The 24,821-nt window shown below is 49.1% G+C and overlaps 1 protein-coding gene across 8 annotated transcripts in view; it reads left to right on the top strand.

Annotated features, from left to right (window-relative positions):
• The first annotated feature begins 1,471 nt into the window (after window positions 1-1,471).
• LHFPL2 (LHFPL tetraspan subfamily member 2) overlaps window positions 1,472-24,821 on the top strand; it is a 153,167-nt gene continuing 129,817 nt past the window's right edge. For 7 of the 8 annotated variants that reach the window (XM_074360091.1, XM_074360096.1, XM_074360093.1 and 4 more), the window contains exons 1-2: window positions 1,472-1,885; window positions 14,800-14,877. The gene's annotated coding sequence lies outside the window, so the exon portion shown is untranslated. Of the gene's footprint in view, window positions 1,947-14,799; window positions 14,878-24,821 lie in introns of all 8 variants that reach the window. The other variant, XM_074360098.1, reaches the window with a different exon arrangement.

Raw genomic sequence — 24,821 nt, 5'->3', positions numbered from 1 at the left:
TCAAAAATGGGAGGGACGCACACATCCTTTTATAGAAGAAAAGTTGTACTGCAAACTTCATTTTTAACTAAGATAAGTGGGATTCGGCTGTGGGAGAAGATAAAAGGCAGCATGCCAGTCTGGCAAGAGCATCAGCAACTCCCACGTGGATACAGTATGGAATCTGGGGTGGGGTGGGGTCCCCGGTGGGTGAGAGTGCCAGGCTCCAAGGAGTAGGTAGGTGGATGTCTTTGAATAGAAAGGTTTTGAGGTAGTAATTCAGAATTTTCCACGGCAAGATGCCTCTGAGAGACTCTAGAACAGGAAGTAGCCTGCCCAAGCGGTGTTCTGGAACCATTTATCTGTAGGCGTGTGCAGATGGATGGCAGGGCCAAGAGGGCCAGAGCAGGGAATCAGGGAGGAGGTCACTGAAGCTATGAAGTCCTGAAACAGCAAGAACCAGCAAGGTGGCAGTAGGTTTGGAAAGAATCAATGAGGGCGGCGACTGACAGTGGAGGAGAGCGGCCCAGAATTGACTGCTTGGGGTCTGAGTTCAGGCAATCAGTGGATACAGGTGACCTATACAAGAGTTTGAGACGTTGGGGTCAGGAGCAAGATTGACAGGAAAAAGAAAAAAAAAAAAAAAAAAGACAAGAAAGGTTGGCGTGGCTAAATGCTTCGTCCCGACGTTTGAATCACAAGAAATTTGTCACCTTAACTCGTGGCCCTTTGACGCTATGTTCTTTGCTCCCACCCTGGGTGCGGTGGGTGGGGTAGTTGGTAAGTCCCCTTTCTGGACAAGGATGCCTTTTCAAACTACTGGCTTCGAAATTCACCCTGAAACCGTATTTTGAATTCAGGGGAGGATATTTCAGGACCTCAAGCAATCAATTTACGAATAGTCTTTGTAACTGACTATTCGCAACAGTTTCCTTTCCTAGAGATTCACTCGGCAAGGAAACTTACTCCCGGAGCCTCGACTCCAGAGGAGGAAGGCGAGGATGGGGGTCCAGCTACTCCAACCCACCCTCCCGCGTTGGATTCCCCAAGATTAGCGGACGGACGTTCTTCTCGCTCGGGCCCGGCCTGGGGAACCGTTCCAGGCGCTCTAGGGCCGGCTCTCCTCCGAGAGTCCGGCCTCTCGCCCCCGACTCCGACTTCGCCGTTCCCCGCCTCCCAGGCCCGGCAGTGCGCGCTCTCTGCGCTCCTGAGACGGTTTCCCGAAACTGCACGGGGAGGTCCCCGGCGCGGCTCCGGGGACCCTCGCAGGACTCCGGGAGGAGCCGCCGCCACCCGGCGGGCTCAGTGACCGGCTTCCAGGCCCCCAGGCCTCCGCCCCTCCGCTCGGGGATCCCCTTTCGCCCACACCCTCGAGAGCCCCGCAGGACACTCCCCCCGGAGGCCGGGCCTCGTCCGCCCGCCCTCGCATCGCCCCGGGCCGCCCGCCCCGCCCCGCCCCGCCCCGCGCGCCGCGCTGGGAGAGCCCGCGGCCCCGACCCCTCCCCCCGGACGCCGGCCGAGAGCCGGACGCGGCGGCGATGGTGACTGGGCAGCGGCGAGGGGCCGGGTCCTGGGCAGGGAGGCTCGGCGGCTTCTTTCTTTCTCTGCCCCCGCCCCTCTTTCCCCTCCCAGCGTGCTAGCCCCGGGGGCGGCCGAGGTCGGCGCTCTCGCCTCCTCCTCCTCTTCCTCCTCCTCCTCTCCCGCCTGGGGACCCCCTCCCCTCCCTCCCTCGCCCCCTCCTCTCGCCGTCTCCTCCCCTCTCCCCTCCCTCCTTCTCCTCCTCCTCCTTTCCCGAGCAGCCGGCGGGACCAGAGAGAGAGAGGGGTGGCTGCGGGGAGGCGTAACGGAAAGCCCCGGCTTGGAGAAGGCTACGGGCTCGGAGCCGGGGACGCCGAGCCGGGACTGGGTGAGTTGGAGTCGCCGGGCCCGCGCGCGCCTGCGGAGGGAGAGCCCGCAGCCCCGGCCAGGTGGGGCGCGGGGCGCGGTGCTCGCGGAGCCGTCGCGGCCGGCGGAGCCCGGGCTGCATGCGCGGCGGCGGGCGCGGGAACGTCTTCCCGGCGCCCGCGGAGCCCGCGGGGAGGGAGGACCGGGCCGGGGAGGTGCTGGCGGGATGGTGGGAACGGGAGGGAACGCCGTTTCGGCTCTCGCCGCCGTGGTTGCCCGCAGCAGAAGTGGAAAAAAGTTGTGCCTGGAACCGCAATTGGCCGGGAAGCCGGCGGAAGCCCAATCTCTCGCCGCCGCTGGCGGGCTTCGACCGGCGCACGGGTCCTGGGCGCTGCTTGACGCCGGGCTCGGCGCGCCTGGTACCGCGCCCGGGGGCCACCCCGTGGTCGCCTCCGCGGGGCCTGGTCTGTGGCGTGTGGGTCACGCCGGCCACAGACGTCAGCTGCTTCTCAGATCTGGGCTGCATTTTTGTGGGCAGCTCAGGGATTGGGGGTGCGGGCTAGAGAAGGAGGTGGTGGGCGTGGAGTAGGAAGACCACATCTGGGCTGGGTGGGTTGAGCCGATGGGTTTCTGGATGTTTTTAGGCAAACTTTTGTGTGTTTGTGTCCCTTTCCCCCCCTTCATTCAGCGGTCTAGTGTTCTTTGAACTCGGAAGAGCGAGAGGATATTCTTCAATTCTGTTCAACTTTTCTATTTCTGGAGGGTCAGGAGTTTTATGAGAGTTGATGCGCGGTTTCATCAATGGGAGTAAATGGGAGTAAAGTCTCATTCCCCCACTCTCACTCCCACCCCGGCCATTTCCTGTATTTCCCAGTTTCTCTGCTTTGATTGTGTGCGTGCATGTAAGCTGCCATTCAGTGACCCACATGCAAAAGTAGAACTTCTGTCTGAAATCGCAAAGCGGCCCCTATAGACGGGAGCGTGTTGGAGCTAGAGGGAGGAGAGGTGTGGGCGGGAGTGGGAGGAGGAGTTGTTGGATCCTGGTCCCGAGAGTTAAACCTGAGTAACCCAGTTCCGAGGGAAGTTTCTAGTCCGCACGTTGCTTTTGCTTCACCAACTCGCCTGGGAGCCGCACCCCCGCCAGGTGTAAGCAATGATGGATACTGATTTCTGTGGTGTAGCTTTTTCCTGAGTATCCCTGACTCTTTTCTACCGGTCCTCTTTAAAAACGACTTCTTTTCAAATGCAAGAGATTAGGGAGCACAAGCTGGTGAGGAGATTAAATGTTTTAAAGTTAGGGAAAAGAATAAAATCCACGATTCTCACTTCTTGTTGCTGTCACACTGCAATAGGCTTGTTACTAGTCTTTGTCAGAGGTCTGATTCTGATGAAATAACATTAGAGGAGTTTGAGGTTATACTAGATGAAACTCTATGTTATAATATTTTTCCTAAGTTGTCAGACGGAGATAAGATAGTGTGGCCTGTTGTGGAGTGTTTGCAAAGGGTGCAGCAAACATTTTATGGCAGGAAAAAAAGACACTGTTGCAGGAGACGATGGAGGTGGCAAGGGGGAATCATCTGTTTTCAGAGCAGTCCAATTAGGAAGAATAATTACACTGCAAATATAATATTCTTGAATATAATCTAATTTGTCATGATACATGAACCAGTAATTTGCCTATAGGAAGGAAAAGGGATCTTTGTAGATTAAAGCAGAGCCTTCTGGAAAGAGTAATATATGCTGTTCAACCATGCGGCTGGGTTCTGATGTGGACTGATGAATTAAAGACATTTTACTCCATGTAGTGTTTGGGCGGGGCTGGAAGGAAAAGTCCATAGTAGGAGAAGATAGAAAATGACTATGTAGAAAAGTACCCATTTTTAATGAACAGTGTATACAGCCTCTCGACTTCTTCATTGCAAAGAATTGACAAAGTAGGAGACCAAAATATAGGATGCCCAAATTGGGACTATTGAGCTTCCCAGAGTTGTCACTACCTGAACCTTGGGCAAGTTACTTGATTTCTCTCAGCCTTGGTATCTGTGTCTATAAAATGGTGGTAATAAAAGTTCAAGTCAAAGAACCACCTTGAAGTTTAACTATGATTACATGCTTTTTTAAAATTTGAAGTACGGTCAGTTACAATTTGTCAATTTCTGGTGTATAGCACAGTGTCCCATTCATGCATACACATACATATATTTGTTTTCATACTTTTTTCCTTAAAGGTTATTACAAGATATTGAACATAGTTTCCTGTGCTATACAGAAGAAACTTTTTTTTTAATCTTTTTTTTTTTATATAGCGGCTAATATTTGTAAATCTCAAACAGGGTAGTCCCTCATGCTGAGTAATTGCTCAGAAAATGTTAATGATGGTCGTCAAACATTTCAAATGCCCCAGGAAAGTGTTGCCCTTCAAAGAGCTGGGCTGCTAGGATAGCTGATTTTAGAGCAACTGCTGGTTTTAGGTCTGCTTCTGGGTTGAGGCTCAGTTGAGGCTGTTCCTATGCCCCCAGCAGCACACACCCAGAAACATTTGATCTTTCTAGAACTTGTAGGCTGCGTCTTTTTGGACCCTTCTGCTCAACTTTTCCTAGGACTCCCATGGCAGGAGATGTGCAGTGCAGGCTCCATGTGGATCTGTGGGCCGGAGCTCAGGTGTGGCTTGTGATTCCAGGCTCTGCTGCCCCTTTGCAATGGCAGCTTCTCAGGTTCCAGGTCCCACCAAAGTCAACACCTGTATTTTATTTAAGAAAAAACTTGAATGGTGGACATGAGGTCTCTCTTGGAAATTTTAAAAGCAATGCTTTACTCAATGCTGACTGCACTTAGAAAGATACGAATATTGAGTAAATATCTGATCTCTAGAATTTATTTCAAAAAGCACCTTTAAAATGTGTCTTGGGGTTAATGGTACACTGCCCAGTTTTCACTAAGGTTGTCCCTAGTTGCAGAGTGAACAAAAGGCCTTCTCAGCAGAACAGTAGGTTTTGAGCTGGAGAACGATGCTGTATATCACTTTCCTACTTTGGGAGGAATGCCCTTTGCTCATTCATCCATTCTTTTATCTGATCATTCAGCAAATACCCGTGGAGCCTCTCCCATGGGCCAGGCTCTGTTCTGGCCTCTGGTAACATAGCAAGAACCAAGAGCAGTCCTCTCCACTCCCAGAGCACATGTTCTAGTTGGAGAAGCACACTCTGTTTGGGAAGGACCTCAATAAACCCGAGAAGCTTTCTTTTTTATTTAGAAGAGCCTGCCCTGGGAAAGCAGCATGCTGGGTGTGCTTCTCATCTACACACCAGCCAGCTTGGCTGGGGCAGCCAGTCCTCTGGGTCCTCCATAGGGAGAAAGGGGGGCCTGTTTCTTTCTGTGCTTTATAATGAAGTACGTGTCCTGTTTGAGCAGAATGACCAGCCAGTGTACCAGGAGAACGAGCAGCAGTTTTCTCAGAAGTGAGACTTCTCAGCCTTAAACAGGCAAAGGAGCAATCAGAGGTCAGCTCTGATCATCAGCTTTTAAAACCCAAATTGGGTCCAGGGAAGAGTCTAGTCTGGCACTTGAAATACTTGGCTCTGTGTGAGAGAGTTAAGGGAAGAGTGGATACGTGGTTCCTCATATACCTTTAAGGTTTTTTTTTGGGTTTTTTTCCTTTTTTTTTTTTCCCTTTTTCATTACTTTTAAGGTTACAGTAATACATGATGCAATAATAATGCATACATTTGGAGTCTAGGAGACTTGAAATGGTGTAGGATCAGCAGGGAGTAGTTGTTTGGACTAGAGGCAGAGTTGTGCAGGGAAGTACCTGAGGGTGTTGGGTATTGGGTGCTGAGCTGGGGAGTCTGAACTTCATCTCAAAAGCTGTGTGGAAGATGGGGAATTTGCAGCAGGTGATGATTTGTGCTTTAGGAAGAACTCAGTGGCCGCTGGGGGTGGCGGGTGAGTTGGGAGGCTAGTGCAGGAGTCCTGGTGGGACTTGGTGAAGGGGAGTGGAAAAGGCCTGGAGAGACTGACTGCACTTTCTCGGTCATCTCCCCGGGTGGGCTCTTACCAAGAGGGAGTTCAGGGTGACTGGCGTGGGTCATGACTCTGTGCCCTGAGGTCAGCAGCTGTGGGGAGGATCCTCAGTGCAGGGAGATGGTGAGGAGTAATGAGTTCAGTTGAATGCAGAACTGAGTTATGAGCCTTCCAGGGAGAGGTGCCCAGCAGAGAGTTGGACCAACGGGCAGGAAGAGATGGAGATGAAAGATGGAGTTATTTTCACAGTAGTGGCAAGTGGTTGCCTGGTCTCTCAACTAACTAGAGCTCACGGTGAGAATAATCTGTGTCCTAGTAACAGAATTTTTCTCTTTCATCCTTTTCAACAGGCCTAATAGGGGATAATGAATCCCCTGACTTTGGCCTTAAATGACCAGACTCTTACTGGTGTTATTTTGCAGAATTGGTGAGATCTGTTTGTGTTATTTTGAACTGAGATAGTTTAGAGGAATGTACATAGAAGGGCTCTGAACATATTTAAAAGCTAGGATGTATAACTGATGCAGTTGATTCCGCCTGACCCCCAACACACACACATGTCCTAACCAGACTGCTCTTCTCCAAATTCCTCTGTAGGAGCCCCAGTCCCCATTGTGATGGTATTTGGAGGTGGCACCTTTGGGAGGTAATTAAGTTTAGATGAGTTCGTGAGGGTGGGGCCCCCATGATGGGATTAGTGTCCTCCTAAGAAGAGGAAGAGAGACCAGAGCATGCTCTCTGCTGCAATGAGTCTGTGGCCATCTGCGAGCCAGGAAGAGGGCCCTCACCAAGAACCAGACCTGCCAGCACCTTGATCTTGGACTGCAGCCTCCGAAACAGTGAGAAATAAGTGTTTGTTGTTTAATGATACTTTGTTAAAGCAGCCTGAGCTGACTAATATGCAGATATATATTTTGTTTAAGAAAATGTAAGATAACCTTCACTTGCTGAGAATGTAAACTAGTTTTGTGTGCATCCACAAAATACTGAACATAGTTAAAGAGCTGTGTTATCTGTATGTTTTCATAGTTTAACTGTAATACCTTCAACTAGGTCAAGAAAAACACCCGACTCTGACTTTGCAACTTGGCAGAGAAGAAAGGAGAACTTCAGTGTTTTTTGAATTTTTCTCCTATGGGTTCATTCTGATTTTGATTTAATACCACATTTATTGATTAAATGGTGTTATAGACACTATTTAATATATTTCCATCAAAATTAACTGGGCTGCTGTTGAAAGGAAAAGTGATAGCCATGGACAGACTGGAACGATATAGGCTAAAATTCTAACTGGTTATTTTGGACTCGTGGGGATACAGGTGACTATTTTCTTTATTTCTGTGTTTTCCAGATTTTTGAGTAGCATGTTACTTTAAAAACCAGAACAAAACAGTTGTTGGTGTTTTTTGGTTTTGTGTTTTACAAAACCGTATCAGCAGTTTTGGCCACAACAGTGCATACCTCCTTGCATCTGTGGTACATTGTAAAGCTGGTCTCAGTCTTTAAAAAGACTTGCAGTCCCTATTTGTTGTAAATATCGTCATGGAGGAATGCAGCCAGGACTGGGTGCTGTGACCCCGAGCTAGGGTGGGTGGCTTCCTCCTACAGCAGGGAAGAACCCACTCCTTCCCGTGGGTGTGCTTTGTGTGTTTTTATGAACATTGTAAGTGTGATTTGAGGGGTGTTTCACTTCTGTATCTAAATGTGTAAACGTCTGTCTGATTGATATGTACTGAATTAAATATGTGCTACACTGATACGGTCAGATTTTTTCCCCTTTGTTATAAATTGTTTCAGTGTTCAGTAGAACCTGAACCGGCAGTGAGATCTTAAATATCCCTTTAGCAGCAACCTCCCCACACGCCCGGAAAATTAGAGGAGCTCTTTCCTCTCCTGATTCTATTGTTCAGCATTCTCTTTCTTTCCACACTGAGCTGTGTTGTCAGGGGCACCTGGAGTTCAAGCTTCCTTTCTCCTGGGGCAGGCTAGTTGGGCTGGATTTCACATGGTTGTTTTCCAGTTTTGAGGCAATTTGCCAGTTGTTTAAAGACACCTATAACTGCATAGACAGCAGCTTCATTTGATCTTCAGATACGCTTATTACTGACACACTTATTACGCAGGACAAGTTAACCTCTTAAAAATTTGTAATTTTTTTTCTCTTACCCATAGGGATCAAATTTTCTGAAATTAAAAATAATAGACTGGCCAGTCTGGCAACTACAGACTTGTCAGTAAGTGGTCTTTTTGTGTTTGTAACTGGCTACCCTTTGTATATGAAATATAAACTTAAGAAAAACATGGCTCACTACTTGAAAAACAATCTAAAATCGTATCTGGTTTTTTTAATGGCTAACTGTCCATTTCTAGAGGATGCGTCTACATAGGGAAGTATGTCTGAACAGGTATTTACTCTGTCGTTTGCTTGTCCTTATAGTAGCCCTTTCAGGGTTTTTCTGTAGTGGAAGCTCGTAATTTACAGACCTAATTACTGATTCCACACAGATTTGTGCTGTAATACATAGCGTAGTGTGTCAGCTCACGCAGGTGACCGTAGGGCTTTTGGATCTGAATCCTTTTGGTAAGGATTGCTTAGGGTGTCTTTTTTTTTAATGTGATTTTTTTCCAGTTTGCGCTTGTATCTGTAATTCTTTTCTTGATTAATAAAGAAAGGGCAGCGTCAGAGGGAGCTAAGCTGATGTGGGGAACGTTTAAGCTATAATCCAAAGCCAAAAAAGAGCTGTAGCCAGGAACAGAGGTCACACTGAATAGTAAGAACCCACGTGGCGGTGGTGATGAAGAGGTGGGACAGGCTATGTACACACCTGTGTGGACAGGTGGCTGGGGGACTGTTTAGGATAGTCTGATCAGATCCACTACGGAGGGACCATTGCTCCCCTTGGTCTGAAAACTAGATTTCGTGGACCCTCAGTATGTTAGCTTTCTTAGCAACTAGGTTAGTCAACATAACTTGCATGTTTTTAAAAAAAAAAAAAGTGTCAACATTTTAAAACAACTGCCATCATGTTAGATTCCCTCTAGCTTTTATTTGTGCATTTGACATTTAAAGTCTTGACCATAGGCCTTCCCGTTTCTTTTTGTCCCATTTTGGCGTTCTCATTCTGGTGTGTGCTGTTGAGCCTGTTGGGATAATGTTGCGTTCTCACGCGGTCACCTGTCACGTCAGCCGTCCCTCTGGGCTGCGTGCTGTTCCTCGATACATTCCACTCATCAGTCATTCACGTTCTTTGAGCTGTTTACTGGCGCTGCTCTTTTCAGCCTCCCCTCGTCACTCTCCTCTTAGTAACCACGGGTGCGTCAGCCTTTGTAGGCGGCCAGAGGGCAGAGCGTTGGAGTCTGTGCCAAGTTACAGAGGAAGCTAATCATACTCATGACCTCGACCTCATTAACGTTGTGCTGGAACCGAGAGCGCCAGCATTCCATAGTATTGTTTGACTTTGGATTGTCTCTACTGATTTATGGTCACAGAGTCCATATTCCTGCCTCCTAAGGGAGCCAGATGAGAAAGCAAGAGATGATCAATCACTACTTACCACCTCCTTTTAACTCCCTGAGCTTGAGCTGTGGATTGTCCGCTGTCCCTGGGCCCTGCTGACAGTGATGCGGCTCTGAGACAAAGTGGGACTGACAGGACTCGTGTGAGGATTGTGAGGGAAGAAGGCCTCCTGGAGTCCAGAGCAGAAGGGGGTGGGCTGATGAGCTGGTGTCCTACAGGCGGGGGGCATTCTCTCCATGCTTTAAAGCAGGGCTTCTCAAACTTGAATGTACATAGGAATGATCTGGAATCTTGCTGAATCACAGATTGTGATTATGCAGGCCTGGGTGGGGCCTGGGAGCCTGCATTTCTGACAAGTTCCCTGTGTCGTTGGTGCTGCTGGTTCTGTGGAGCACGTTTTGAGCAGCATGGCCTCACATAAAGCTGGGACATGACTAAGATCACAGAATAGCTGGCTGGCGGCAGAGGCCTGTGAAGGCTGACAGCGGGGGCGCAGCTGTGGGGTCTGACTTGGAATTGGTGGCCTGCTACTTGGGACTGGTCTTGATTGGGATGCCAGTGAGGGCCCTCAGCCCTGCCACTTCCATCTGGGCCTCTGACAGCCACGCAGAGCAGCTGTGCGGGGACCCCCTGCAGGCCTTGGGGCAGGGAGGAAGGTGATGGATGGTCTTCCAGGTGAAACATGGTTAAGCTAAACAGAGAGCTTTTGTTTTTGCTACATTTTAATTGAATCTATTTCCCTGTTACATAATGATTATACTCCGTATTTTTAACTGGATAAAAGAAGGCTCTGACTTCCTCCAATTAAGCCTGCCTTTTCTCACATACCCTGTCACTTTGAAGTTGTGTGGTTACAGCATTTTAAAAAAGTTACCTATTGTTTCATTTGGAACATTATTTCTGAAACTTGCCTGATAATCTGCTGGGTGCTGACTAGACCTGTGTATTCTCAGACTTTCCCCTCGAGTTTTGAATTCATAGGTTTGGCCTAGGTCCTGGCAGTCTGAATTTTTTTAAAGCAAAGTGTCCTGATGGTTTTATATTTGGACACGTTCTAGAAACACCAGGTTAGAGAAACATCGATTTAGAAATACATGTATCTGAGCCTGTGATACTGGCCAGGTCAGAGGGGCACCCTCACCTGTTGTTTTCTTGGCCTCTTGGATACTTGGTTGTGAAGGGCTGGCTTCTGTCCCTTTGGACCCACTTCAGTTTATCTTGACACATGCTTTCATTCTTCCAGTGAGGCTTTTTCTTATCTTGGAGGGGACCAAACCAGAGAGACCTTTGTCAAGAGTGTAAGAATCAATTCTGAAGCCCTTATTTTTAGGAAGATCTTACAGACACTGACTGTTAAGTGCTTTGGGGCATTCTTAGAGATCCTGAGCTATAAGCTTTGGGCCTCGGCAGAGAAAGGACCATCTTAAGGCTGACTTTTCCCACCCTCTCCCCTCCTTGGGTTCAGACACTGGAGACAGTGTTAGTGCATCCCCTTCCTCAGGAAGCACAGACCAGAAATGGCTGGAGAAGGGCCCCTCATCCTCTGCTGACACTGGTTCTCATCTGGGTGAATTGACAGATTGAGGACTTGGACTTTGCACATCACTGTATCAGCGTCAACCTCCATTTCTACCCATGCAGGCTCCATCTCAGCTCCACCCTAGGGGCAGGGGCAGCTTATGAAACAGTTGAAGTGGGAAGCGGTCAGTGTGATGGGAGTGGAGCGTGGAAAGGGTTCTCGGCCCAAAAGCTGTTGTGCCTAAAATTTTATCATTAGAGGAGTATGGATGAAATGTTTCTCTTTAAACCTTATGTAAGCATTCATAGAATAGGTAATAACATTAGTTATTTAGGCCTTGACAGGGATAATTTCAGGATCAGGGTGTGAAGAGAGTGGACTTTGATGGGGTGACACGTAGGTGGGGTGAGGAGGCGGGGCTGGGGGTGGGGCTGCGAGGGAGACCGGAGGCCCCAGGCCCTAGGGCAGCTGTGGTGTCCAGAGGAGCCCAGGACGCCCAGGAGGGCACTAGGAAGAACAGGCCCTTAATTTGTGTATGTGTGTGTGTGTGTGTGTGTGTGTGTGTGTGTAATAGGGGCTTCCCTGTCTTGGACGACGCATCTGGCATACCTCTGTCTCATGTGGCCACTTCACATATGCCTGAGCAGCTGTAATGAAAAGCCAGGTGGTCTAGATATGAAAATTAAGATTTTTAAACGCCATGATTATACTTGGGATTATTTTGCTCTTTTTTTAGTCTGTTCAGTTTTGAGAGAGAAGCCCGGGAAACAATCCAGCTACTGTACCTGCTGCTGGCCAGGAGAACCTGGCCAGCAGCAGCCACCATCCCTTCTCCACTGAGGGGCTTTTCCCATCAGTTTTGAGGAGGGTTTGACTCTTCTGAGACCCCCCACCCCCATGCCACCTAGAAAGTGCTTTAGTGCATGCTTTCTTTCTTATACATGCAAAAAATATTTACATTTTTGGGATTTCTTGGCTCCTGGCTGCCTAAAAGGGACTCTGAACTCGGCCATTCTGGTGCCAAGTCAGAGCTTGTCTGAGTGATCCAGCGCGTTTTCAGAACAGTGTGGAGGTGGAAGGTGGGGAGAGCCTTTTTGCCACCGCTGCCTGCTTTTCCTGGGCCAACTGGGAGGTTACACACAAGTATGTCCCAGGGACCAGGACACTGAGAACTTCTAGGAAGACTGACCCACTCCCCGACCCACAGCCGTGTTCTGGCCCTGCTCACCCCCCACCCCCCACCCAGAGTCCCTGCTCTGTCCTTAGATTGGTCTTAGTGCCCCAAATTCTAAAATTCACAAGATGTTCCTCCAGGCTCTTGAGCAGGGTCTTGAAACACACAAAAATGAATCTGTTCTTATCACAAGTAAAATGCCTTTACCTGCACAGGGTAATGGTTTACAGGTACCCAGGAAATAAGGGGAAATGGCCCAGGAATGTCAGAAAACAATGAGAACCATCTATACACTCTCCCCTGGGGTGACCATTTGCTTGCTCAGTGTCCTCGGGCAAGTCATTTCCTCTGTTTGGGCTGGAGAAGGTGAGGGGATGAATCCAGGCCTGAAATTCTTACTCTAGGCGAGTCTGTATGTCCCCGTGTTTAGTCATTTATTTACTTGCGCTCCTCAGTGAGCTTACTATCTGGTGGGGAGATGACAGAACAGCCATTATCTTCAGTGGGGCTGGCAGTTGTGGGGGGCTGTGTGAATAGGCCACGTGGGACAGGTGAAAGGCCCTTACAGGTGTGGCATCATCTGCACAGGGGCAGGTGAGGAGGCTGGAGAGATGGGGTGTGCAGACATGGGGCGCGGTACCCAGACAGCAGTGGGGATTTCTGCAGCATTGCTTGTGTGCTAGGAGTATGGGGTCTTCCCTGCCCTTGGACCACACGTGGTCCTTTGACCTGTTACGAGGTCCTGCAGCTCAGCCATCCTCGCGGAGAGCTGAGTGTGGTTGGGCTGTGCAGTGTATCACCATGATCTGGGTTGATCTGAACACTGTTTTTATGTTTTGTACCCCATTTTTGGCCTTTTATAAAGAAAAGCAAGAGCTATAGAAACACAAACAACAATGTGAGAATCTGCTTGCTCTTTATAGAAACATGCTTTTTGGAGGGGAGGGGTAATTTGGTAATTTTTTCTTTCTTATAGAGAGAAAATAGATATTCAAACAGAAAGGCAACTGAACTGATCCCTTCTCAACCCTGAACTACTTTATGGCTCCCAGGCCTGGGATCTCTGTAACCACAGTTTGTTCCACACTCCAGAAAGAAACCTGACCCTTCGGTGAAACCACGGGAACCTTCTGGATGGCCCATTTCTTTTACGGGGTGGTCAGATTCTGTGTCTAGCTGGGAGGAGAAATGTCGTCTGAAAGAGGAGGCGTGCATCCACGTTCCTAGCTGGAGTTTCCTTTGTCTCTCCTGAGACAAACTGGGGCTGCAGAAGAGGGTGGGGCGTTTCTGAGGGAGGTGGGCCTGTGTACTCTTCCCCGTGGTCCACGCGGCTAGGAATAGTTCCAAGCATCTATAAGACCAGCATGTGCATTTCCTTTTAAGCAGAAATGGACATCGCAGGCCCTGTAGAGCGTGAGGCCTTGAGCATGGAGGCGCTGTAGGGTATCAGGCTGGGCCAGCTCTGTACTCTGCACCCTGCTCCCTGTTCCCCAATACTGGCACTGCTCCCATTTAGTGCTTCCTGCCTTTAGGAAGCATCAGAATCACCCAGAGGCTTGTTAAATTACACACCAGCTGGGCCCCACTCCCGGAGATTCTGAGTCACTGGGTCTGGGATGGGCCAAGAATTTGCATTTCCAGCCCGTTCCCAGGTGCTGCCACTGCTAGTCTGGGGAGCAGATGTGGGAACCCCTGTGACATCATGCCCTTCTCCACCTTCTGGAGGGGCTGTTGGGACAGGCAGACTCCGCTTCTGATGGGGTGTCTGCCTGGCGGAATCATCTAGTGCTGGAGGGCCCCTGGTTCAGAAGCCGTGGTTCACTAGAGGGAACCCTCGCTCTGTCCTCTTACCCTGCGGCCTCCTGGGCCTTTCCACGACAGACCAGCGATGTGGCATTCGGGGTCGCTGAGTGGGGCCTTTGTTGCCTCCTTCCAGTCCCTTCTCTCTGTTGCAGAAAGCTTTCTGAACCCTGCTGCTCTCCTACAGGAGACCACGGGCTTGCCATCGGCCTTAAGAAAAAATCCAAACTCTCCTCAAATGACTTGCCAGTCTCCCTCTCAGCCTCTGAAATACTCCTTTTGCTTGTGACGCTCTGTGTTCTTTTGCTTCCTGGGCACCCGTTTTGCTGTTCCCTCCGCCGGGCGTGCTGTTGGTTTGCCGCCTTAGTCTGGCCGGCTCCTGCTGTCAGACCTCACGTAGCCGTCACCTGCTCTGGGGGAGCTCCCTTTGACCTCCGAGCTGGTGCCTCTGCAGAGGCGCCTTGTCCCCTTGTTATTTCCTCACTTCAGCTTCTTTCAGCTGCATCAAGGTCATGATTGCCACCTGTTTACTCCTCTGTCTTTGTGGACTGTCAGCTCCCTGAGGGCGGGGAATGCGTGACATGGTCACTCACACGACTCCAGGCTTGGCGTGGTGCCTGGCGTGAGGAAGGCCTTCTCGGTCATTCTGTGAGGTCGATACTGCCGGGGAGGAAACCAAGGCACAGGTTAAGTGTCTGGCTTACCGTTACCCTGCCACTGGGTTTAAACATCAGGATTCTCACCCAGGTCTCTTTGCTCCAACCCCTTGGCCAAGTGACGCTGGCCAGGTTTTCTGCTCCGAGACCAAGGAGTCTTAGGCATGGTCTGTGGGTCTCTCCTGGGGCCATTAAAGGACTGCCTCTTCCGTGTTAACACAAATGGCCCTTTCCTGTTGTTTTTCAGGTAACCGGGAAGCAGACTCTTGAGTTCACAGCTGGCCTGTGGCTTTCGCATCCCATCAAGGAGCTCCTCCTCACCCAGGTAAGGGGTTGCTTCCTGGACCTGCTCCTGCTCAGGCTGGTTGTGAGAAAACTCTAGCCATGTGATGCTCTCTGGTAACCACCCCCAAGATCTCATGCATTACAAAGAAAATCCTTAAGTGTAGGGCGGCCCCCCCTCTAAGGGAAGTGTAAAGTGGGCACCTTCCCCACTGAGTTACTGGCGAAGATGTTTATTTACCTGCCTGGCCTTCTCCGGGGCGTTGCTGGCCCTCTCAGCACCCAGCACTCCTTCCTTTGTGCTGAGTACCCTTCTCCCCATTTGAGTTGGTACTTTAGAATTCCTGTTCCTCATTTAAGGCTCAGCCCACATTGCGCTTGTTATTTACAAACCGTCTGAAGGAGAGGGTGTTCGGAGTGTAGCCTTTTCCCAGCTTTCCAGCAGAACGGCTCGCTGAGTCTCTGCTTGCTCAGTACACTGCACGTGCCCGCCATGAGCTTTACTTGCTTGTTTGTACACGTCTTTACCCCTAGTCTGTGAGTTCTTTTTGCATCGCCCACCTTGCATGGTTCCTGGCATGGAACAGACTTTCAGTAAACGAATGCATGTTCGTCCGAGAAAAAAAAAATACCCTAGTGAACTAAACTGAGGCACAGCCACAAAAAAAGATAATGTATTCCTAAGCCAGTAAACTGATGTGTAGAGGGCCTTTTAAAATTAATTACATGGCTGTTTGCTCACATTACCATGCGTGATTGAGAATTTACCATTAGCATAATACGTCAGGTTGGCAGGAGTTTAGATTCTTACCCCTATTGAAAAGGATGAGAAGTCAGGAGTTTTTGTGGCATTGTCAGTGATGTGCTAACTGGCAGCCTGCGGCCCTTGGCTGCCCAGGGGAGACACGAGCCCCTGGGAGCCCTGGGCAGCCCTAGGATTGAATGTGTAACCAACTATCCAGGCGGTAAGGGAGCAAACAATAGACTTGACCAATTTACAACCCAGAGGAAATAAAAATTTTTCTAAATGGCTTGAGGATATGTTTTAAAACACAGTTTAGGTTTAAATAATTTTAATAAAAAGCTTTTAAATGGTGCATGTCCATTTTCCCTGTAGCCTTAGTACACTGGCATCTCTGAGAGATGCTTAAAGTGGTTTTGCTCTAACCCGTGGGTTGGGAGTAGCAAACCCCGGGGCAGAGGTTCATCTGAATATCGGAGCCAGAGTGGGGCCTGGGTCCTTTCAGGAACTGGCTGGCGGCTGAGTTCACAGAAGCTGCAGTGGAGGCGGGGTGGTGGGAGGTGATCCTTCAATCTGACCAGAGACGTTCTTACACAGGGAATGCCGGCCTGAGCATCTGTTCTGCCTTCTCATCCTGCCTCTGCAGTAACAGTATGCATTGGTCAGCCTTTCCAGCTGCTTTGTTTGGGTGTGTGCAGCCCTAAAGCAAAGAGAAAGTTGTCCTCTGGTTTCTGTGTGTGCATTCCACAACCTAGTAGAGGTACCTGCCAACAAGTCCCACATGAAAGCAGTCCTGTCACCGTGGCTTCTCCTGCCAGGTACTGAGCCCCAGCCTGGTAGTGAAAGGCAAAGCAGTGAAGAAGTTTGACTCTCACCTGACCCCATTCATCTTGAAGCTTCCTAGGGCTTGGGAAGAGGGAGGGTTTCAGCTTAGCTCAGGAATTTCCAGTGTCCATGGAATCCAGTTTGTCTATCATACTTGAAAAATAAACTAAGAAAGTAAATTGCAGTTTAAAAGCCCAGATGTTAAAATATGAGTGGGTTTTAGCTTTTGAGTTGCTTTTGGAATTTGGGATATTACCGCCTGTTTTGTGTTGCACCCGCCAGCAGAAGCTGAGTGCAAGGTGGTGAGCATGTCTGGTCTTCATGCTGCCAAACACATGGGGGGCGCTTACCACTTAATAATAATTAGCTACTCACTGAGCTTCTCGGGGACCGTTGATTCTTGGGGTGTCACCTGTTTTCCCATATAGTTCTAATCTGGTTAGAAAAAAAAATGAGGCCGGTCAAATCACCAAGGTCCTGAGCTGGTCTCCTCTACACAGGGGCTCGCACACTTCACAAGCTCTCTGGTTGAATCTTGACAGCCCCACAACATCCTAATCAGAAAGTCCAGGAAGTGATACAGTTCCTGAGTTTCCTTAGTGCTTCTGAACTTTGTTTGGAACTTCTAATTCGGTCTTCTTTCTTTCAATTAAATGTTTACTGTTTCTAAAAAAACAGTTTTACTGGGGACTGCTAGTGCCTCAGCAGTAGAATTTGTGTATCAGGATGTGTGTGTGTGTATTTGTGTTTGATGTAGCTGTTTTAAAGCCTCGGTCTTCATCCAAAGACACTGTCCAGCATGGGTGCCTTGTATCCAGGGTAGACACTTGGGAGCAGTCAGAGCAAAGGCAACTAGCGGACATGGCAACTGGTGTGCTGGTCTCGGTCTCCAGTGTTATTAGCACGCTGGTCTCCAACCAGAGATTTGTTGCTGAAATGCATGGGAACCCAGCTCAGTACACACACACAATGGCACATCCTCCCTCAGGTGTCACTGGTTCTTCCAGGTGAAGCCATTATCTTCAACTTCAGGTGAGCCTTTACCTTAACATCTTTTTCTCAAAGAAGAAGCAAAATCTCCAAAATTGATTTTCACGTTTCATTGTAAAGCTGCACCCAGGTATTGACATCTCTCAGGAAGAGTTTGCTTTCTTCTGTTTCCAGAGCACAATCATTGCATAATTTGGGAACCACTTTTTACTTTGATCAGGTCACTTGTCAGCTGTGATCTGTTGGCTGGTTTGTCTTATCCGTTGCAGGAGTCTGTCCACTATAGGAGCTTCACGGATGAGGAAGAAAACTTAAAAGTACTTGTTTCTAGGAAAAGTTGGTTTTAAATGGAGTATCTTAAGACTTTGGCTTTACAGAAAGACTGAAGGCATTGTTTTGATCACTCTCATGTCCTCTTTCAATTATGAAATGACTGCTTTCTATTAGTCTTTACAATTATGAATCTGAGTTGGAAAGAGACCTTTGGATAACTAGTTAATAAAAGTATTAATCCATAGTTAATAAAAGTAACGTTTCCAAATAGGCAAAAGAGAGTGGGAAAATTTCCTCTTCCATGTCTTAACTAGAAGTAAATACCCTGTGCTTTACACGATGCCTTTTCTCTGCAGAGCATTTCTTAGATGGAGTGGTTTCTGAGACTTTGGGAATTCTGTTCTCAGCTTCCTCCCTCAGAGCTAGAGGAAGCCTTGTTCTGCTCCCTGTAGACCGATGCCATTGATACTCATCTTTCCTCTCCTTCATTTCCTGATGGGCAAGCCCTTGTGCTCATCTCCGAGCATTTTATCTGCCTGCCTGGGGTTGCTGCAGAGAAGTGCTGCTACCCTTAGTGGCTACACTCTGAAAAAAACAAAACAAAAAAAACAAAAAAAGAAAACCCCCCCAAAAACTGCCGATGCTCCACCACAGCCCAGCAGGCTGGGACGGTCCTTCTCACCCTCCTTGTTCCTGGGTTCAAAGTGCGCTTCCCGTTTTATGGGGGCGATCAGCCCTCCCAAGGTGCTGGTTTGAGTGGGCCTGTGTTTGAGCCTGGTGGACAGTTAACTGTGCTGACCTCCTATTTCTGCCTGTGCCTTTCTGGCCGGGTTGATGTTCCTGCTCTGAGAGAGAGGGGGCTGCTGTTACTTTGAGCAGAGTACCAGGCAGGGGTGGGAAACATTTGATCTTGTTCAAAGGGGATGTCTCTGAAGCATGAAGATTGAACTGATTGTGACCCCACCCGAGGTGGGGCAGCAGAAGCGCCCTCCGGAGAACAGGCCAGGAGGAGGAAGCCGTCAATTACTAATCCCACTGGCCTGTGGGGTCTTCAGGGTCTCATATCCATTTCAAAGAGAGAGAACTGGGGTTGAAGGTAATAAAATAGGCCTTAAATTAGAGGAGCAGGGGGTCATTTGATCTAATTTTGTGGTTGTTACTGAGGAATAAAAGGGAGAGGAGATAATTTCATTAGCCCCTTTGAGATCTTTATCACGGTGAGATGACATTTGGGGATGCAGTGGGGCCTCACAAGAGCTGGCCATCTCCCTCCCGGGGAGCCTGGAGCCCAATTTCCATAGCTCAGGGAGGGCTCTGGGAGGCCCAGTGGTCACTGAGGGCACTGTGGTCAGGAACGTGGAGTTCCTCCTGCCTTGGGAGTCAGTAACTTATAGACAGTTGATGCAGGTCCCGATGGACCGCTTAGCTCATTACTCAGGACCACAGCATTTACACTGAAAAGATGGACATCCGCCAGCAGGACAGCTGGTTCAGAGCTGGGATGGTGTCTTTACCTCTGGGAAGGCTTGCCATTCATCTATCATCCACGTCGTTGCTTTGGAGCATGATGGCCGTGAAGCTCCTGTGAGCTGAGCAGCATTCAGTGGCGACCCAGGTGGTGGGGAGTGAGAGGAGCGGTGAGGCTGTGAGGCTGGGCCCTCTGTTGATGAGCACTTTTCTGCTCATGGTGCAGTTGCAGTTTTGCTGCTTCCTAAAGGCCCTGCTGGACAGGCAGGGACTTCTACCCATGTTTACAGAGAAGGGAGCCAGGCAGAGAGAAGTTGTGTGACTTGCCCTAGGTCTCCAGGTAGGGAAGTGGGGGATCTGGGATTCTATTCCTGGACCTCAGGCTTTCAGATTAAGCCCTCTATGATCTTGTTAGAGGAAACTGGAAAGGGGAGGAGGAGGTGAATGATAAAGAATCCTCCAAGAGAGGAGAGAGAAGAGTGTGCTGATGGATAGACAGTTCTCTGTACCAGCCACCAGCTGGCACCATCCCCAGGGCAGCTTGGATTGCTTTCTGAGGAGGAGCAGAGTGGTCGCAGTGGGCAGGGCAAGGGGAGTGGGGGTTGGGGGAGGTGGGAGAGAGCGGGATGGGAAGGGCTCTTTCAGTGCTTGCAACAGTCTGGGCGATTGTTGAGTAACTTCTGGGGGCCCTGAGCCTGTGATCAGAAAGGCCCGAGGCATCACCGCCTCTGGCTGGCATATTTCTGGGCCCAGCCTTCACGTCTGTCTTCATTCACACTCTTACCATCTCATGTCTGCTTGCTCTCTGGACTCCAGCTTCTCCCTCTCTCCTGCAGAAATGTCTGCTTCATAAATGTAAACTTAGCTCTGAATAAAAAGAAGACTTCTGGTGTCTAGTAGTGCTAATGTGCTGATAGACACCTTCACCACTGGTAAGTGCATTTACTCATAGCTTGAGCCTGTATAGTTCTTCTACAAAACCTACCCCCCGTTGATTTGGGAGCTGATATTTCCCCATGCAGGTTGATAAAGGAGGCTGTAGACTGCTCCCGTTCTGGTGGACGTGGTGCCCTGCGGAACTCCAGCCGAATGTTTTCCTGAAATACTATTTGAGGGGGATTTCGGGGCGGGGGGTGGGGAGAGGGGCAGACTGTCACTTGTTTCACTAAGGCTTCTCGTATCCCACACAAGCATCCTTGCCCTGCTGTTCTCAGAGGCAAGGGTCCTCTTGCTTTGGGCAGGCGCTGTTCCTCTCCTTCATCACTGTGGCTAATCAGAAGTTGGCTGGACTTCAGTGCCTCTTAAAAGCCTTTCTCTCTGGCTGCATCCAGGAAGTTGAAGAGCAGTGTCAGAAATGATGTGAGTTGATGATGAAGAAATAAACAAACCCAGGCAACATGTGAGGAACCCTTGGCAGCCTTGCTCTTGTTTTTGTGTAGTTTTGATCTGAGGGAACCAGATTTCCTCCGTGTAGAAGGAATGAGGCCGTGAGGGTCGCTGTGCCGAGGAGCCTGAGCCGTGCCTGCCCGTGGGCCTTCTAGATCAGGGCTCCCGTCGTCTCATAAACTCTGGGATGAAAACGAGTCGTTTATGCTTGGCGGAGTGCAGAGAAGTCACACGTCTGCAGCCCGAGCTATATGCATGTGGAGTAAAAATAACGTCTGTTCAGGGAAGCGGAACATTCCAGAACGCTTCAGTCCCCTCTTGGCACCAAAGCAGAGAGTGGAGAATAGGAGCCTGGGGAGGGACTTAAAAGAGCTTCTTGTCCGAGCCCTTTCCTTTCAGTTCAAGACACTGAATGACTTGGCCAAAGCTCTGTCCCCTTGTCTGTCTTGTTTGTTCACCGTCCTTACCCTCTGTCCCTGGCGTGTAGTGAGTGCCTCATACCCACTTGTTAGGTGAGTGACTGGGACACACGAAGCTCTGACTCCTGACTCCTGGTCTAGTGCTCTTGGAGATGCTTTTATAGGTTGAAGAGTCTAAGAAGTGGTGTCAAGTAGCATGTACACAGTTGAGGCTTTCTTGAGATTACACGTAGACTTAGAAAACTGAGACGCAGCAAGATTAAACTGACTGCTTGAAGTCAGTGGTGCGGTTGAGGGGAAGACCGGCTTTCTAAGGTTTGGGCGTGGCTGGGAGGTGGGATGCCACATGAGAGCCTGTGTGAGTGATGCCCCGTGGAGCTGGACGGAGCCTGTGCTGTCCGGAGGTGATGGCCCCAGTCACTCAGCCTCCTTGGAGGAATCGAGCCAACTGTGGAAGTCGGGCTTGAAGTTGCCCCTGTACCTCAGAGCAGTTCCCAGTGGCCAGAGCCACTCCTTTTGTGCCCAGTGCTTCCGCTTCAGAAGGACACGCTGCTGGGAGCGTGCACGTGTGTACCAGATGCTGTAGGTGTGAGTGGAAGGCCCAGGTAGGTTTGAGCACTGGAGCCACAGGAGGAAGACTCAGTCTTTACACTGATAGATGCCGTTGGCCAGTAAATCGGGATCTCCACCACTCCCAGCCTCATTTTGAAAATTGCAGCCCTGCTGTCAGTGGCTCCAGACAAGTAAACCAAGTCGTGCAATGTGCTGTGCCTAGAGACCCACGGTGGCAAGCCACACTGATGCTTTTAGGCTGGTGACTCAGAGCATTGCTGTTCATTTATCTCCCATATTTAACCTCCCAGTTAGTTCACGAAAAGATTTACCATTGCAGGCAAGTTTAAAAATTTAGCATGGTTAGAGGAGATTAATTCAAGATGAAAAGTTGGCAAAGAGCATTTGTAAGGTCAAGATATTTTGTTTACATTCACAAACACTGGAGCAATGCCATTGTTTGCTGCTTGGTAGGTTTTGTCCGCCCACCCTGGCACAGCCTCCCTGCCTCCCAGCCTGGCTGGGAGTGTTTGTTCTCTTTAAATTGACCTCAAGGCTTCACCACATGCCTTGATGTCTTGAGGGTGATTGTCCTTCCTTTAGAACCCTTGGCACCCGACCACTTCCTTGTGGAATTTCTGTGTCACTTCCGAGGGAGAGAACAGTTCCTTCTGGAAACCTGTCCCAGCCGACAGTCCCTTCACAGGTTCACCAGCCTCCTGCTGAAGCTGACTTTGTACAGCGTCTCCTCCCGCTGCTCCCCGGGAAACATGCAGCGGACGTTCAGTCTCCTGGTGGGTCAGAGACAAGCTGTAGTCTCACCCTGACTGATGACTACGGGAAGAGTCAGCAGGGTAATTGGTTTCTGCTCTGGATTATAGATCACAGGGCTTATTGATCTAAAGCTGCGGGCATTCTGCAGGCCGGAGGGGGTCCTGACTCGGTCTGCATAGCAGCAAGAAGAGTGGTGACCGTTGGATAAATTAATAGAGCTTGAATAAAAAGGGTAGGCTTGATCTTGTACGGTGGCGTTAATCATTACTTCTGGTGACAGTCAGGCCTTGGGAAGTGGTCGTGTCGTCGTGCCTGCGTAGTCTGGTGCTTAGACTTCGCACGGAGGGCTCCTCTTTGGCACTGGTGTGGTTCCTTGTGTCCCTGTCCTCATACCCAGCACCAGTGTAGCGCTTTGGAAGTGAACGGTAAATATTATACTTGAACCCAAAATATTCTGTGTGAAAACCATGCAAATTAGAAACAAATTCAGTTTTCAAGAATACATGTATGTTGATAAGAACAGTGTATTTGGAACATCTGGTTTCTTGAATTCATTTACATGTGGGGAAAACTTGATTATCCTCTTTAGGATTCTTGAAAGTACAAACAAAAGTAAGGTGGGAGTGCCGGACCTCCCAGCTGGGGGCTTTTATGAAGGGTAATCTAGAAAGCAAATCTTTCAGTGGATAAGTGTCTTGGTATTGCCTGTTCATGAAGGCACACTTTATTTATTTACTTATATTATTGCATGTGACATAATTTCAATTCAGTAGTTCTCTTTATCTTTTTTTTTCTCTTCTTTTTAAGCTATCTATGGTGATCTGTAACCACAGTGGCAGAAAAAGGCTAGTGGAGGTATATATAGCAGTGTTCTTGTTTACAAAATTAAATGCTGAAATGTGATGGAAATGTGATGTATTTGTAGGGTACCACCTTACTATAAAAATTTTAATAAGTTAGTAGATTACTATTCATGATTTTCTTATTGTAAAGTGAAATCATAGTGTATATATACATTCATTAATAACTCCCCAAATAAGATATAAATCATGTAAGTATAGTTTTATAGGGAGTAGGGGTGTAATAATCAAAGTTGGTAGTTGTTTTGCAAGCACCTTGCTCCTGTTTTTATAACAAATCAGAGAAGTCTTTGTTGTGCTTGTCTGCCCATCTGTCTTCTGTTTATCCCTTCTGTATTTTCTCTAGGTGACTTCCTCCCCTGTGTGCTCTTTCCCCAGCAGCAAGATTAAATGCCTGATCATCATCCCAGTTTAATCGCCCCCTGTTTGTAAGGCCCCAGCCATAGGGTCTTTATGAGAGGACCAAGTTCTTCAGTTGGGCCAGGGCCCAAAGATGTCTTGGTCTGTGTCTTTGGTTCTTCCTGGAGCCCAGCTGTACCTAACAAGCAGCCCAGCTCACCTTGACTCTGAAGAGCAGGCATTTTCTGTAGCCTAAACATGTTAATGATTAAACACGCAGGATTCGATTTTGTTCAGTGAGTAAGCAGCCTGTTTTAAGTATTTCACCAGTTAACAAACGTTAGAGAGCTATATATACATCAGGCTCTTTGGGGGACAGACTGTTCGGGAGGCAGCCCTTCTCAGCCCCATTTTGTCACAGGGGCCTTGGACTCTGTGTTTGGGCAGGATCTATGGTGGGGAAGACCCCACCCTGGGTCACGCAGACCTGGGATCCAGTCCCCGCCTCCCACTCCCAGAATCCATGACCTTAGGCAAGTTACCAATCTCTCCAGGCCTTAGTTTCCTCATCTGTGAAATGGCGATAATTGTACCCACTTTGTAGAATTGTTAACAATGGTGAAGGAGATGACCTACTTACGGCCCCTGCTTAAGGTGTATCTGGAACACAGCTAGTGTTCAGTATCCCCGCTGGCAACAAGTCAGCTTTGTGTAGCCCAAGAGCTCTCAGAGTTTCTCCCGAATTGTTGCCCCTCAAGCCGAAGGTGCTCAAAGCATTTTGGCAGCTGCTGTTTTCAGCACGGGGTGCACTGAGCGCTGGTGCCAGCCGCTCTGCCTGGGTGGGAGCTCGCTGCTGTGTTTCCCGGAGCCCCTTGCCTTGCTTGCCCTTTCTTCAGCCGGCAGCATCTGTGAACTGGCATTTCCCAGCGCTTCCTTTGCCTGCAGCATCAAAGGAGTTCTAGAGCATGTATTTTGACATGAGGTAAAATTAATAGTCATTTAAAAGTGAAGTTAGTCCCGTGGTCAGAATCGTTAGAGGGTGTGTGTTTCTCTGGAGGGCTGCCTGCCCAGCAAGGGCTGTGCTCGGTGGCGATGTGCTGGGTGTGACAGCTAAGGTTCTCCCTCCTGAGGGACAATTTGAGTTGGAAAGGGGGATGCGAAACCCCAAAATTGTATAAAAAGTGTTTATGTTCATCCTGGGAAAGTGATAACACATCACACGCTGTTAACGGGCCTGGCCCGCGCTGAAATTTGCACCAACCCAGCGATGTAATTTCACTGAGAAAATTGTGGTTTTACATGCCATGGATGGGTGTCATTGAAGGCTTGTTTTAAGAGGGAAATAGCAATTAATGCTAGA

This window comes from Camelus bactrianus, chromosome 3 (genome assembly GCF_048773025.1).
Source record: "Camelus bactrianus isolate YW-2024 breed Bactrian camel chromosome 3, ASM4877302v1, whole genome shotgun sequence".
NCBI classification, from domain to species: Eukaryota; Metazoa; Chordata; class Mammalia; order Artiodactyla; family Camelidae; genus Camelus; species Camelus bactrianus.
The sequence above is the reverse complement of the archived record's forward strand: the minus strand, read 5'-3'. Positions and strand labels throughout refer to the sequence as shown.